This window comes from Gastrolobium bilobum, unplaced genomic scaffold, assembly GCF_033153095.1.
Source record: "Gastrolobium bilobum isolate Gb01-03AN ecotype WA unplaced genomic scaffold, APGP_CSIRO_Gbil_v1 utg42409, whole genome shotgun sequence".
In the NCBI taxonomy this organism is placed as follows: Eukaryota; Viridiplantae; Streptophyta; class Magnoliopsida; order Fabales; family Fabaceae; genus Gastrolobium; species Gastrolobium bilobum.
In genome coordinates this window covers 41,190-58,253 of record NW_026899396.1, presented here as the reverse complement: position 1 = coordinate 58,253, position 17,064 = coordinate 41,190, and the positions used below count along the sequence as shown (strand labels likewise).

At 41.0% G+C, this 17,064-nt stretch overlaps 1 non-coding gene across 1 annotated transcript; it reads right to left on the bottom strand.

Moving 5' to 3' along the window:
* Positions 1-7,580: 7,580 nt before the first annotated feature.
* Positions 7,581-7,687, bottom strand: LOC133290243 (small nucleolar RNA R71). The gene has a single exon (XR_009748619.1). It is a non-coding gene; the product is annotated as a small nucleolar RNA R71 (small nucleolar RNA).
* Positions 7,688-17,064: the final 9,377 nt, after the last annotated feature.

The window sequence follows — 17,064 nt, the reverse complement described above, 5'->3', positions numbered from 1 at the left end:
ATTGACCTCTTTTTCATCCATTTAATCACACAAATTTATACTAACTCATGCTCAAAAACCTGATGCACTAAGGGTTCATCACTTGCCACCACTCTAAGAAGGCAATCCAACATATAGGTGTATTGCCAGAAAGGCACCAGTTGAGACAGATAAGTCTGCAGCTCATGAACAACCAATTAGAAGGCATGTCGCCTACCAAAGGCGGCATAAGATTTGCTATATAAACGAAGGGTACATACCCAGGTATGATCATCTAATTCTAAGAAGAATATAACATAAGCCTAGCATTGATACTGACTTGAGCGTCGGAGTATCATTGCAGGTACCCCCCCACAGTCAGAGCCATTGCACCAAGGAAGCTCAACATCAATTAACCACATAGTAGACAACATTAGCCCACGAAGCACTCCACCCAACCCACAGTACAAGGCTTCTCTCTTGTACCTTGTAACACCCGGCCTCTTCAAGAATCAATGACTATCCCCACATACTAACACGAGACTTTTCACTGTGCTTTTTCCTCACTCGCACACTCTTCCTAGGAAAACTTCCCAGAAGGTCACCCATCCCAGAATTGCTCTAAGTCAAGCACGCTTAACTATGGAGTTCTTCCGTTCCGGGCTACCGAAAAGTAGATGCATCTTCTTAGTATAGGTAGTACCAATTAATTTTTATAAGCTATCCCAAACTGTGCAGTCTCATACCTACACAGTCTTTAGAATCCCTCTCTTTCGGGTGTTGATTCGATTCATTCATGCATGTAACCCCCCGCTGGAAGCCTGTCAGAAGCCGTTCCTTGTCCATGCCCTTTCGCACCGGCGATCACTCCCCGCCTTCGTCAGCGCTCAGGATGTTACATGTCCACCAGCTTCCGCCTGGTTCTTCCTCGAACCACATCGTACTGGAAGAGAGGCTCTGCTCTGATACCACTTGTAACGCCCGGCCGCTTCAAGAATCAATGACTATCCCCACATACTAACACGAGACTTTTCATTGTGATTTTTCCTCACTTGCACACTTCCCTGGAAAACTTCCTAGGAGGTCACCCATCTCAGAATCGCTCCAAGTCAAGCACGTTTAAATATGGAGTTCTTCTGTTTCGGGCTACCGAAAAGTAGATGCATCTTGTTAGTATAGGTAGTACCAATTAATTCTTATAAGCTATCCCAAATTGTGTAGTCTCATACCTGTACAGTCTTTTGAATCCCTCTCTTTCGGGTGTCGATTCGATTCATTCATGCATGTAACCCCCCGCTGGAACCCTGTCAGGAGCCGCTCCTTGTCCATGCCTTTTCGCACCGGCGATCACTCCCCGTCCTCGTCAGCGCTCAGGATGTTACATACCTTACCCACGAAGTTACCATCTTGTACATGCCTCACATACTCAGGGATTACCGTCTAGGGTGGAACACCCCATATATAAAACATATGGCATTTGTACTCATAAAACAACTCAACAACATATCAAATATTCTTCACATATTTTCAGAAAACACATCATGCATATAAACCACCCCTCCATGAGGTATAGTGGAACCATCAGTGGGTAAAACCAATAACAAGAAAGCTTACCTGAAAAGCTAGTAATACCAACTAGAAGTCCACACAAGGTCCACGGGTCACCAAACAGCACAATCACAGTCTGTTTATACCAGAAAAATAATTAATATTCATAGTCTAGAAGTTCGTTGCATTACGACAATATTTTCTTTTTTGTTTAACGACCGTAGGCTTCTCTCAAAGCCATAAGCCTTCAATATTTGTGGTTCTGACTTAGTTAAATCATTACAGAGGTTCATACTAACCGATTAAGGGTCGAGAAACCTAAACCACACTTCTGTTTGGGTAAAATGGCTCAAACTACGAATTTTCCAGAATATCCAATTATTCCTCAAGGGCATATCCGGATATTATAAACCCAATATCCGGATATCCATATCCGAATATCATATCCAAATATTTCGCGACAGAATGCAGTTCTGCATTTCGTGAAGATATCCTTCCAATACTCCATTTTTAACTCTTCCAGACGTTAAAGCATGCATTTTTAGACACATTTAAACTAGTGTTCACGTTGGTTAATTAATCTCCTCATTTAACATGCCAAGACTTGATATTTTAAATGAAAACTCAAGAAAAAAGGTTGAAGCATATACCCAAAGATTCAAAACAGAAGAAATAGATGATCTTAGAGCTCTCTACTCATCTCTACAACTCTGTCACCACAAGACCACGTAAATTGTTCACAAGCTTGGTCTTTTCCTCCACAAAATAGCTCCTTGAAGCTTCAAATGCCAAGGAAATGGCTCCCACACTCTCATACCAAAGAGTCAGCCCTCAAACCTCGCCAACTAGCAGCTACAACTCAGAAAGAAAGTGTCTTTCTTCCTCTCAATGCACACTACTAAGTGTTTACAAGATTAAGGAGGAAGAACCAATGAGAAAGGTGGTCTCTTGAGGGATTTTCATGATGAAGAAGATGGTGGCAAGGTGAAGAACACAAGACATCAGCAGAAGTCATGTAGGAGTGTGTGGAAATGCCCTAGAAATCTGTGCATTTTCTATTTATAGGCGCACTAACTTAATCCATCGATATTAGTTCTAATAGCTTCGCTAATTATTTTACTCTCAAACTTCATATTCTGAACCTAGCCATTTTTCTAGGAATTATCATATTTTTCTTATAATTTTCGTGGCACTTTGTCGGTACGCGTTTTATACGTAGTCGATATTAGAACTGACATCAACGCTCATTATTTTTACTCCAAACTTGATATCCTTTGACCTAGATATTTCTCTAGGAATATTTATATTTTTCCTATAATTTTTTGGGATACTTCACCGGTACGCATTTATACCGTGAAGCAGAACCGATATCTGCACTTTGCCTCCGAAAAATTAAGCATTATTAAACTTCTATATAATTATCTTATCATAATTATGCATAATAGTTATCAAATCTGTGCTCCGGTATCGATAATATTATTTAATTAACTATTTAGCGGTGCGAGTTCTTACATATAAAGTCTCATCTTTAAGAATATCTTAATGGGAAGTGATTTGACCTCATACAATTTGGTGAGAACATCCCAAATTTCCTTTGCCGTTTTCTTTTCATCAACACTTGAAAACACTTAATCTGCCATTGCTAAGTGCTAATTGGCAACAACATTGCTATCCATTTCTTTCCACTTTTCCTTGGTTACTTCTATGGGTTCTTCAAAATTGTCTTCATCTTCAGCTTCTAGAGGGAGAAATTACTCATGTTGAACTTCTTAACCTCAAATTTTTCCGCCATGGTGTTAACAATAATCTGATTATTAGCTATACTAGGTTACACTATTTCACCGTGAATAATACTATACACGTGAACAATATTACGTAAAAATAATATCGTATACTAGAACAAATTAGTATACATTAACAATATTGTAAAAGTATATAAACACACGTGTGAATAGTAATTATGAATAGCACCGCTACCCAACCAATCGGCTCTGATACCAATTGCCGAGAATTCATGACTTTATTTACTATACCAATTGGCCAAGTAAGTGCAAGTCTAGTGGAAGTCTCTCTGTGCTATTGCAATGGTGACTAATTAAATAACCACTAAATCAAGGATTAGCCTTTGAACCACTGTCCTAGATACCAAGGTTAGGCAAGTTTTTGGAAAATTGATCAATAGTGTTTTTACCGGGTAAAATTACCGCGATACAGTTGCATCGTAAAATGTGTCAAATGAATTTTGAGCTCTAGGTTTGGAAATAATTTATAAATGGTACATAGGACTAGGAAATATGATTTCTGGTGAAAATTGATGGAAATTAGGGTTTTTGGGGAAGCATGCCCACAACAACGCGCATAACAGCTTAAAACTGTGATTTCTCCGAACGACCGAAAAACTTCGGTTTTATCTGATCAAGGACAATTAAAGGACAATGGTTAATGTTAAAAATTGGAGTTTCTAAATAGTTTAGGAATTTATGGACGTTTAGTGGAATAAGCAAGAGATTTGAATTAGTTTGAATCATGTGAGGTGGCGGTGGGACCCACCCCACTTAAGTATACATGCCACATGGGCATTGCTTATATTCATCTTCTCCTTCTCTCCTCCCGTCCTACCTAAACCCGCGACCATTCCTCTTGGTGCAAGTTTTTGTACAAAATCTCCTCCTCCTCCAAACTCCCTCAAAATCAACAAAGTCCTACATCAAACTTTAAGTAAAGGACATTCTAAACACAACCATGGTAGTTTTAAGCCTTGAAACCCACTAATTTGAGAGAAAAACCCCACCCAAGTCCGCAGCCATGTGAGAATTGGTGTTCTTGGAGTTGATTGATCCTCCAATGCTTGGGTATTGTGTGGAGGAGTCATAGGCTTTGCTTGTGGGTAAGTTTCAACACATTTCATTGGTTGAATCATTGGATTTAAATTTGATGACTTAGGGCTTGCATGCTTGGATTGATATAGTTAGAGAGCTCAAATTGAAAATGTGTATTAGATAAAAGTGGCTTAGAATGATGTTTTATAGTGATTGAGCTCATAAAAATTATTGGTGAAAATGTTGAATAACTTAGGAACATTTTGAGTGGAAATCCAAGACTTTGTGAAATTGACATGTTGTATGATTGTGTAATTGAGTTGTGGAGTATTTGTATGAGTTAATTATAGAATTGTATGATGTGTGAAAGTGTTGAAATGAGTTAGAAATCCTTTGGTATCCATGCTTGTGGAATTCGGCCATTTGAGGGGATATAAGGTTGGATGGTGTAAAATTCATGCAATTGGTATTTTGAGGCTTGGAGCTAAGTTTAAATAGGATGTGTGTTGGTGTGATGTAATTGAATTGGAAGGAAAAATAATTGGATGTGTGTGTGTATTTTGTCCTAAATAATTGAGGAAAATGGGGTTATGATGTTATTGAATTGAATTAAGGGTTTAAATTGGAGTTATGGTGAGCTTAGGAAACCATTGGGATCTTGTAATAAAATTTAGAACATGACTTGGTATTTGAGGCCATTTGGCCGAACCTATGCTTGTGTGGGGAGGGACTTTGGTGCTTGTATTTCGATTGGTTGCACCATGATGTTGATGATCCGTGGGTGATCATTGTAGGTTGCCTCCCGCGGATGTAAACTTGGAACGGTGAGCTTGGTGAGTTGCCTTTGGTCCCTGACCAAAAGAATTGTGGTAAGTGGTTATGTAAAAATGCATGAGTACTTGAATGATCATGTATATGTTATTATGTGGTTGAAATTGAAATGGGAATGACCTATGTGTAGGCATTTCTTGTTGGACCAAGCTCGGTGGTATATTTCTTTGGAGTTACCTAGAAAGAGAGCTTTCATCAGGTAATCCCTTGGTACTAGGGTTAGTCCCCGTCTGTGCTACACCATGCCCTTTGGGTGTAGTGGTTAGAGGTGTATGTTGTTAGTGTATTATAACATGTTCATGCGTATATGTATGTATAGTGGGTACATAGGATGTACCATGTCTCTGGCCAGTAGACTGTTGCCATCGAGCGTTACGAACTTCCACTTGAGTTCTAGTTGACCTGGGATCATGGGGTGTCATCCGTTGAGGAGAACTCTAGGAATATCTCGGGTGTATATGGTTGGAGGGTGCCTTGGTTGATGTTCTGGGAACACTCCCTTGGATGAGAACCCGTAGGCTATATGTCGAGGCCAATAGGCCGGATGTTGCTTGGCTTTGTGATAAACCCTTGGTTTACCATGTTTTTATGCTAAATATACAAGGATTACATAGTGAATTGCATGTAAATTAGGGTTTTGCACAATAAGGTCATAAAGATTGAATATTTATCTAACATCTTGTAATATTTCTTATTTCAAGGGATTTTAACATCCATCAAGGCTTTTTAGAGCCAAAGGAATGCCACAAGATGATTGAAAGCCTCAAAGGAGCAAGATTTCAAGTACTTACAAGCTGGAAGAGGATGTTTTAGCGCTCAAGAGAATGTTAAAACGCTCTAATGAAGGAAAATAGAAGAAATCCACTGGATGAGGGCGTTTTAGCGCCCAACAACGCACTAAAACGCTCTGACATCAACAATTCACCTTTCGAAGAGGACGTTTTAGAGCTCAACAGCGCGCTAAAACGCTCTGATGCGTCAAAATTGAATCTTATGTAGTTAGGGGTAGATGGAAGCCAATTGAATCTTATGTTTATGAATTAAATTGTCTCTGAATTCTTTTCTTTTTATATTTGAATATTATCTGTCTTTAATGCTTTCTATGAGTTTTCTCCTTATAGATTGATCTAGGGGAATTGTATGACAATAGGAATGTTGGTGCATGAACCCTGGCTTGGTAAATTTATCACAATCCTTGTGATCTAGGGATAGAAATAGGGTAATTGTGCAATCTTTGAATTCTTGATCTTAATGCATGTTTTCTTGGGGAATAATCGGGGAACTAGAGTTCTTGCAAGATCACATAGATTTAGGGTAACAAGGAATTAAGCCCTAATTAACTTAGAAAGAATTGATTGGCAATATTTTAAGAACAGATTCTTGACAGTTTAATTCATAGCATAAAGAAGAGATTGGGGGAAGTCGAAACCCTAACTACGCTTGTTTTTAAATCCTTAAATTTATCTCTTTTCAATTGTTTTCTTTTAATTCTGAATTTTAATTTGCATGTTATTAATTTCTTTCAATTTCAATTCTCTTCATCTTAATCTTGATTGTCCAACTAAACTACGATTAGTGAACTAGTGTTTGAAATCTGATCCTCGTGGGAACGATCTCGTACTCCGGTACACTTTATTACTTAACGACCGGTGCACTTGCCAAGTAGCAACAAGTTTTTGGCACCGTTGCCGGGGATTGGATACTTCAACATTAGAAGTAACTAAAAACTGTTTAGATTGGACGTTTTAATTTTTTGCAATTTTAAAATTCTGCAAAAGCAGTTTGATTTTCTGCATATTCTGCATTCTTATTTTATTTTTATTTTCTGTTTTCTGCATTTTTCTGTATTTTTCTGTTTTCTGCACATCTATTAAATCTTGGTTTATGCGAGCTACTGTTAACCCACGAATCTTGCAGTTTGATCCTGAGATAGAAAAGAGAGAAAGAAAACTCAGAAAAAGCGCAAAAGAAAGAAAAGAAAAAGAAGCAAAGGAAGCATCAAGCTCGACGGAACCAAAGGAGGAAACTATGGCAGAGAATAATCGACTTCCACCTATTCTAAGGACGTTGGGAGATTATATGACTCCAGCCAGAGTTTCGCAGACCGCGAGCATTGTTAGACCAAACGTGGATGCTAACAACTTTGAGCTCAAGCTAGCACTGCTGCAATTAGTACAAAAAGAACAATTTGCTGGAGGAAGCACAAAAGACCCATACAGTCATTTAGAGAACTTCTTGCTTTATTGTGACACATTGAAGATGAATGGAGTCTCACGTGAGGCCATCTTGCTCAGACTCTTTCCATGCTCACTGAAAGAAGAAGCAAGAGGGTGGTTGCAATCACTGCCTCAAGGAAGCATCACTAACTGGGATGACTTGGCAACCAAGTTCTTGGCCAGATTCTTCTCAGCTTGAAAGATGGCAAGGCTCAAGGCAGAAATCACTTCTTTTGAGGAAAAAGAAAGTTAAACGTTGTACGAAGCATGGGAAAGGTTTAAGGGACTACTCTGAAAGTGTCCCCAACACGACATTGAAACTTGGGAGAAAGGAAGAATCTTCTTCCAAGGAATGACGCCAAGCACAAGAACCTTGGTGAATGCTGCAGCAGGGGGATCATTGAAAACAAAAACTCCAGAAGAAGCTCTAGAACTGCTGGAATCTTTAGCCTCTCAGGAGTTTGATAATGCGCCAGCACCAAAAAGGAGAGCAGGAATAATGAAGCTTGATGAACATACAGTCTGGCCAATTTCTCAGTAGTGAAGTTCACCTTTACCGGAAGAAAGTGGGCTGACTTAGTCAATCTATCCACGATGACCTAAATAGAGTCGCAACCAGCTTCAGTCTTAGGCAAACCCACCACGAAGTCCATGGAAATGATCTCCCATTTCCACTGCGATATCTCAAGAGGTTGAAGCTGACCAGACAGTTTCTGGTGTTCAATCTTCACTTTCTGGCATATCAAACACTTGGACATGTACACTACTATATCTTTCTTCATGCTTGGCCACCAGAAATTTCTCTTCAAGTCCTGATACATCTTTGTAGCACCAGTGTGGACAGTAAATTGGCCCTTATGAGCCTCTGCCATCACCTCCTCAGTCAATGGACCTCGAGGAATTACAATCCTCTTCTGGAACATCAACAAACATCTTCATTGCAAGACACCCCATCTTGGTTCTTCACGTAGTCATGGGACTCTCTTTGCACTTGCGCATCTTTAATCTTCTCCATTAATTCATTTATAACTATTGTTGTTTCCGTCTCAAGAAGTGCACCCCCAAACAAAGAGGTCACTGTCAAATCTCGAAACTTCTCAATGACATCAAAGTTCCCCATCATCAAACTGGATAGACTCACAGATTTTCGGCTCAAAGCATCAGCTACCATATTGGCCTTGCCAGGATAGTACTTCAACTCGAAGTAGTAGTCTTTCAAAAATTCCATCCATCTTCTCTGTCTCATGTTCAGCTCCTTCTGATCAAACAGGTACTTTAAATTCTTGTGGTCACTAAACACGACAAACTTCATGCCATACAGATAATGCCTTCAGATCTTGAAAGCAAAAACAATCGCCGCCAACTGCCTCGAAGCATACGCAACAACTCTTCTGGTCTGCATCAACACACAGCCCAACCCCTTCCCAGAGGCATCACAATACAGCTCAAACTGCTCCACAGGATCAGGAAGGATCAACACTGGTGAAGTTGTCAACCTCTCCTTCAATTCCGAAAAGCATTCCTTACACTCGTGAGTCCACACAAATGGAGTCTCCTTCCGGGTGAGGCGAGTCAATGGAAAAACCATCCTGGAGAATCCCTCAATGAACCTCTTGTAGTACCCAGCCAAACACAAGAAACTCATAACTTTCGTAACTGTCTTGGGCCTCTCCCAATCCAACACGACCTCAATCTTGTTTGGGTCCACTACAACTCCATCTACAGAAATCACATGCCCAAGGAATTTCACTGACTTGAGCCAAAACTCACACTTTGAAGGCTTAGCATATAGTTTTTTCTCCTTCAGCACCCATAACACAATCCCCAAGTGTTCTGCATGCTCCTCTTCACTCTTGGAGTAAATCAAAACATCGTCTATGAAGACGATCACAAACCGGTCCAAGTACGGCTAGAAAATATGGTTCATGTAATCCATGAACACTGCAGGTGCATTGGTGAGTCCAAACGGGATCACCAAATACTCAAAATCACCGTATCTCGAACGAAATGCGGTCTTAGGGACATCCTCTGACTTAACCCAAATCTAACGGTATCCGGACCGAAGATCAATCTTCGAATACACACAAGCACCCCTAAGTTGATCCAACAGATCATCAATACGAGGGAGGGGTTACTTGTTCTTGATTGTCACCTTGTTCAACTGTCTATAGTCGGTGCACAATCGCATGGTCCCATCTTTCTTTTTTACAAAGATGACTGGTGCTCCCCATGGAGACACACTCGGTCATATGAAGTTTTTAGCCGAAAGATCCTCAATATGCTTTTTTAGCTCTGCCAACTCTGGTGGAGACATCCGATATGGAGCTAATGAAATAGACCCCACATCAGGCAACAAATCAATGGAGAACTTTATCTCCATCTGTGGCGGAAACTCAGGAATCTCCTCAAGAAACACCTCGAGGAATTCCCTCACCACAGGAATGCCGGTAATGTCCTCCTGTGTCCCACTCCCAAACCTCCCAACATGACATAACATATGCCCCTGCTCTCAAGGCTCTCCTAGCCTGCAGCACTAAAATATAAGGCGAGAAACTGGCTGTAGGATCACACGGAGACATCACCACTCGCTTAGCACAACAATCAATCATCACATAATTCTTGGACAACCAATCCATGCCAAGGATGATCTCCAAATTAGCCATCGGCAATCCAATCAGATCTACCGAAAACTCACGACCATCCCACGGAAACACGACATCTCGATGTACAATGGTAGTATCACACTTTTCTCTGGTGGTGGTAGTCACCGGCAACGGTGGAGAAAGCACAGCAATGGGCAACTCAAGCCCCACATCAATCGGGATCGCGATGAAAGAATGCGTAGCCCCAGAATCAAACAATACAACAACAGCAATTCCATCAATGGAAACAGTACCTCTAACAAGATTTGGAGCTTTATCCTACTGCTGGCGATCCAACGTATACACAGGGCCGGTGGCAGGTGAGCAATGACCAGAATTTTTGCTCCACAATGAAAACAGATCAATTGGCCGGTAGCACACGGCCCCACATGGAACTTCCCACAACCGGTACACCTGGGAGTAGGAGGTCTAGCTGCACTCCCCTGAGTAGAAGTCCTCTTGAACTGATTTAGCGTCTGTCTAACAGCCAACTACTTTCCTTTACCACCAAACTTCCTGTCCTTCCAGGAAGTGGAACCACTGGTTCCCTTAACCTCAGCTACTTTGGCTCTCTTGGCCTTGCTCACTATGCAAACATCTTCAATATTACGACACTGCTGAACCAACATGCCAAAGTCTCTGGATGCCGCTCCAGCAATCCTATCAACTATCTCCTCATTAAGTCCCCTACGGAACTTAGCAGCCAGAAATGTCGGGGTAGGCATAGCAATACAGAAATGTCCAAATTTGGCCAGTTCATTGAACTTAGCCAAGTACTCATCCACAGTCATCGAGCCTTGTGTAAAAACCCACACCGTTAATTTAGAAAGTTAATTAATTAATTATGTGAAATTTTGAAATAATTCCATAATTGACCCTAATAATTATTATGAGTCTTTAATGATTGTAGTAAGTGAGTAATAATGTTGGAAGCCGCTTTTCTGACGAAAAGTGCAGATATGGGTTCTGCTAGTCGGTATAAACGCGTACCGATGAAGTATCCTGGAATATGATAATAAGTGCATGAATATTCCTAGAATAATATGTAGGACTGTGATTTCAAGTTTCAAGTTAAAATAATGAGAACTGGTGCTAGAACTGATACGGGCTATGGAAAAGCGCGTACCGAAAAAGTGCTGCGAAAAATAAAATAAAAATATGATAAATCTTGTGAAATTGAGTAGGTTCTGAATCATAAGTTTGGGATAAAAATGCTAAGCGTAGCATTTAGCGCTAATACAGTGCGATTAAAACTCAAGTGGCTATATATAGCCTTGGCACATGATCCTAGGTTTATTTTGTGAGCCTCCATCGTGAGAATTTCTGACTGTAGGAGACCAGCCACCTTGCTACTCTTTTTCTTCTTCATTTTCTCACCAAAGACACAACCTTTGATCATGGTTTCTTCTCTTGATCGACCTATCTTAGTGTAAGCTACCTTGGGAGAGTGAAAGGACCTTGTTTTTGAGTTCTTGCTATTGCCTTGTGAGGTGTGAGGGGCTGAGTTTCTGGTTTTGGAGTTGTGGTGTCTTATTCTTGGTGCTTAGTGCTCCAAGAAGCTACCTTTGTGAAGAAAGGAACCACCTTGTGTGCCATTTTCGTTCTCTTCGAAGTCAGTACCTTGGAGCTGACTTGTGAGCTCCAAGAGCACCTTTGGTTGGCTGTTTTAAGCTTGGGTAAGTGTTACCACCTTTGATCATGAGTTCTAATGGTTAAAAGAGATGTCTTGGCATGTTTAATGAGTTAAACAAGTATGTAATATGAGTATGAACCTATATGTGCCTAAAAATGGAGTCTTGAACATTTTTAATTGGTAAAAGTTGAGCCTTTGATGGATATCTTTGCGAAATGCAGAAACTGCATTCTGTCGCGAAATATCCGGATATGGATATCCGAATATGGGGATATGGATATCCGGATATTGGCAGAGAGATATCCGAATATTGATATCCGGATATGCCCCCGACATATATCCGGATATTCTGGGTTTTCGAAGAACAGTAGTTGTACTGTTCATATAGAAGGCTATTGGGGGTTTGTGGACCCTAGTTTGAGGAAGGTTAACTTCTGTAATAATTAACTAAGTCGGAATCTAAGTGACCAAGGGCTTGTGGCTTTGTGAGAAGCCTAAAGACATGAAACGTAAAAGAGAAACGTTGTCTTTATGTTTATGCTTATGAGCTATGTTTATTGATATGATTGCTGGTTCAAATCAAATTGTGATTCTGCTGTGTTTGGACTTTGAGCATTGGTTGGACTCTTGGCTTGGATTGTTAGCTTGCAAGGTAAACTTTCGTGTCCTCGGTTTAGCCATTGTTGGTTCCACCATGTCATATGGGGGTATGGTTATATGCATGCTGTGTTACATGCTTTGATATTTGAAATGCTTTTGAGCTGTTAAGTGCAAATGCTTATGATATGTATGTGGTGTTCACCCGATGGGATGTGATCCTAAGGGTAGGTACGGCAGGGCGCGTACTGTGTGGGTAATAGACGTATTCCTACATTTCTCTGGCCAGTAGATTATAGCATTGACACACATGACATGATTATCTGTCATTTTGCACTATTTTGGAAATAATGTTGATAAACTTCTTTTGAACTTATATTGCACATGTAAGTGAGCTTGGGGTCTTACTGAGATTTCTTGTTTAGAGATCTCCCCCAATGTTTGGGGACGCTTATTTGAGGTTCAGGTAACTTGGGGGCTGATGCCTCTTGCGGCAGGAGGCCGGAGCTTAGTTGATGATTATTGCTATTTATATGCTGACATGCCACTTTGATTTCTGTTATGTTTAAGTTTAACTGAGTTGTTTAAACTATCAGGGTTGTCCGGTCTACGTGTTGTAGTTCCGTGACTAGAGACTTATATATGTTATTTAAGTAATGAGGTATTTCAGTTAGCTGTCTTTTGCAATTTACATACAGACAATGTAAATTGAAAAGAAAAAGATATTCCGCATTTTTAATTAAGCGCAGCTTAATACGATGATATGATAACTTTACTGAATATATACGGGGTGTTATATTTTATGGTATCAGAGCAATGGTTCGAGGGACAAGCCTGTATGTATTGTAATAACTAGGATGCTTGGTTGTGTCTGTCTTGTGTGTTTGCTCCGTTGAGTCTTATTATGATGATGCATATGTGATCACATTTCCTGGGCCTGATTAACTCATAATTTGTGTAACTTGTACAGAGTCATGGTAGGATCCAGGAGAACTCGCGAGACTGTTGAGGGTCAACCCGACCCAATCCTGACTGCATTGGCTGAGATGCAGGAGGCCACTAGATTGGCCAACGTGGCAATGATGGACGTGTTAGTATATGGATGTCCTAGAGACAATCTTTTGATTAGATTAGGACATATCTAGACATTTTATATTGTCGCAAATAAAAGCACTATTTATCCTGTTTCATATTTTGTCTCAATATTACTATTAATATTTATATGAGTAACTGGATAAACCCCTTGGAATAAAATAGGTATCTCTTGAGTATCTGTGATGAGATCACGATCATGAGGATTCAAGGATACTGCATGTTTATTCCTAATTTTATGTTCCTAGTCTAGAGACACTGAGAATGGGGATCAGTGATCTCGGGTAAGACTAGCACGACTTATCTACTTGTATTTGGATGCAAGGTAAAGACCTCATGAGCTACAGATAGGGAGATGTCTTAGCTAAAGTCGTAGGTAGACCTATACGGGTATAGCTCGCACTGAACAGACCCACAAAGAGACTCTATGAGGAACTCTCACAGAGAGTATCATTAGAGTAGTCTCTTTATATTTGGGTATGTCTTTCCTAAGACCAGAAGTTATTACCTAGACTGTGTTCTAGAAGGCATGCTTTGATTGTGCACCTCGTCTGCCTGAAACATGGAGACTCATAGGTATACTGTTGGGCTTGTCCTGAAAGAACACAGGGCTAGGGTGATAAGCTGAAGGAATTCGTCAAATCTCTGTGAGAGATTAGGTTATCTGTAAACCGGAGAAATCGGGATGACATTTATAGGGACTCGAGAATCTATGCATAGTAAAAGAGATCATGAGATGATCTGCCTTTAGAGTCTGTAAATTGAAGATTCCCTATTTCGAATAAAGCTTACCCTAAACCGCAGGGGTTGATACGCTTCCTTACCCTAGGTTTTATGGGAAGGTAACCGAGACGAAATGAAATATATACGGCAACCAAATATGTCTAATAGGATGATCAAGTCACTAATCTAACTAGTTCTGGGGCAACAAAGCATTGTTAGTGCTCTGTGTTGTCATTAGATGGGTTGTGGGCTTATTAGGCCCAAGCCCATTTATGTCAGTGGCTATGTTGGACCTAATGGGTCACACACTAACACCTAATTGTCTAGATGCTCTAGCATTAAAGGTATTGGGCCTAACAATTGTTATTAGCCCAAGAAGTAGTTTGGAACTCCACATATAGGGTGGAGGGCGCATGGATCAAAGTAATGGGCTTGGATAGTCCAAGACATTACTAATTAATTTAATTAGTTAAATTAATTATCAAATGTTTAAATTTTGAATTTGAAATTTGAATTTTGAAATTTGAATCTTGAATTTGAATTTTGAAATTCAAATTTTGAATTTTGAATTTGAATTTTGAATTTTGAATTTTGAAATTTGAATTTGAATTTGAATTTAAAATTTAAGTGTTTGAAAGTTTGAATTCGAATTTGAATTGCCTATGAAAAGTTGTTTCATAACAAAAGGACAAGATGAGATCTTGTTGGAACATATCAGGAGGAGATCTTTTAGACATAATCCAAGGATAATGGGGTGCTGATTTTGGCTAGATTTGATCATCAAAATCAGCTCCAGAAGATACGGTCTGTTGGGAGAATATTTGAGTGAGTTGATTTAAGTTTGAAATGCAACTAACTCAAATGTATCTGGACCTTTTAGGCTATATGGGGCGCACCATATAGCTGATTATATGATGATTCATGATCAGATTTCTGACTAGGTTTTGAACTTAGTCTCATGAGAATATTCTGGGATGTTGTTGGCAATTTTTGAAATGCAACAACTCCACTTATTCTCTCCCCAAGGGCGGCACTTTTGATCAGATTTTTGGGAGAAAAATCTGATTTGTTTTTGAAACTTAAAAGGCTCCTCTTGTGTACTTAATGAGTTGTTAGTTCCTCCTTAGGTTTGTGTGAAAAGCCAAGCCTTTCTCTACTCATATATGCGCCCCTTGTGAGGTTTTCTCTTAGAACACTTCACTCTTCTAAACACTTTTACCTAGCCTCCTGCATCACACACTGAGCGCATAGCAAGCCTTATTGTGGTGATCAATCGGCGGCCTTACTGGAAGGAGTTCCTGTATCTAGACGCGGGTGATGTGGATCAACGTTAGAGGGTCTGAACCATTCAGACCTACCTTGATCATCTTGAGTTTTCACGAACAAGGTATGACATACGTCTTAAAGTATGTATCTTGATATGCATGTGTGTTCCGCTTGCGAAAAATTTTGTTTTTCCCTCACACATGTTTCGGCCTTCAAGGCCAATTCTACTTTCAGGACGCCGCTAAAGAAGCGAACCAGAAGGCCACGAAGGATGCTCTTGAGGAAAATCGGCTGGCGAACATGACCATGATGAGGGTTATGTTGGAGGAGATGAGGGCTGGTCCTGCTGTTGGCCAGTATCCTCCGCCACCACCTACACCTACACCACCGCTGTCGCCTCCACCTAGTGTTCAGGACGAGAGCCTTAGTCACATTGGTAGTGCTACTCATGTCACTCGGGTGATGGAACCCTTTATGGAGCCTGCTGAGGACCGTGACGTGATCGACCGTAGGCTGAACGCTTTCTGAAAGCATAAGCCACCTTCTTTTGATGGGTCCCTGGATCCCATTGCTGCGGCGAGATGGCTGCAATCGCTGGACAAGATCTTCTGGGTTATGTAGTGTACTGATCCGCAGAAGCTGATGTTTGCAACCTACATGCTGGAAGGCGATGCCCATGAGTGGTGGACGAACACCTCTCGTGCTTATGAGATGCAGGGTCATGTGATGACGTGGCCATTTTTCGAGGATTGCTTTCTGGGTCGATATTTCCCCTATGACGCGCAGGAGAGGAAGCAGGGGGAGTTCGACAGGTTGGTTCAGGGCTCGTTGTCTGTTGACGAGTACCTTGCCAAGTTCAATGAACTTGTGAAGTTTGCACACTTTCGGATGGCAGTGCCTACTCCGATGTTTTTGGCTGCTAAGTTTCAGAGGGGACTTAGTGAGGTGATTGCAGAGCATACTGCTGGAGCTGTTTCGAGGGATTTTGGTACACTGGTTCAGCAGTGTAAGGACATTGAGGATGTATGCATTATAAGCAAGGCTAAGAAGGCCAAGATTGAGGAGACGAAGGGGACTGGTAGTTTCACTCCCACTTCCTGGAGAGACAGGAAGTTTGGTCCGAAAGGAAAGGGAAAACAGTTTGCCACTAGGCAGGCGCCTGGTCATTTCAAGAGGACTACTTCTTCACAGCAGGGAAGTTTTGCGAGGCCTCCTTCCACTCCGAGATGTTCGGGGTGCGAAAAGGAACATGTGGGACGTTGTGCTTCGGGGCAGTTGGTATGCTTTCAGTGTGGCAAGGAGGGCCACTTTTCTAGAGACTGTCTGTCGTCGACGGCAAGAGCTGCAACTATTCAGGCAGTTCCTTTGCAGATGGTTCCCTTGGCATCTACTTCGGCACCTGAAGTGCCACCTGCTACTGGACGTGTGTACACGTTAGATCGCCAACAGTCGAATAGAGCTCTGAACCTTGTTAGAGGTACTGTGTCTATTGGTGATTCATCTGTTGATGTATTATTTGATTTCGGGGCTACGCATTCTTTTGTTGCATCCCTGATTGCTGTGGGGCTTGAGCTGCCCATGTCTGTGCTTTCTCCATGTTGCGGGTGACCACCGCCACCGGAGAAATATGTGATTTTACCACTGTACATCGCGATGTAGCGTTTCAGTAGGACAGCCGTGAGTTCTCGGTAGATCTGATAGGATTGCCGATGGCCAACTTGGAGATTATTCTAGGCATG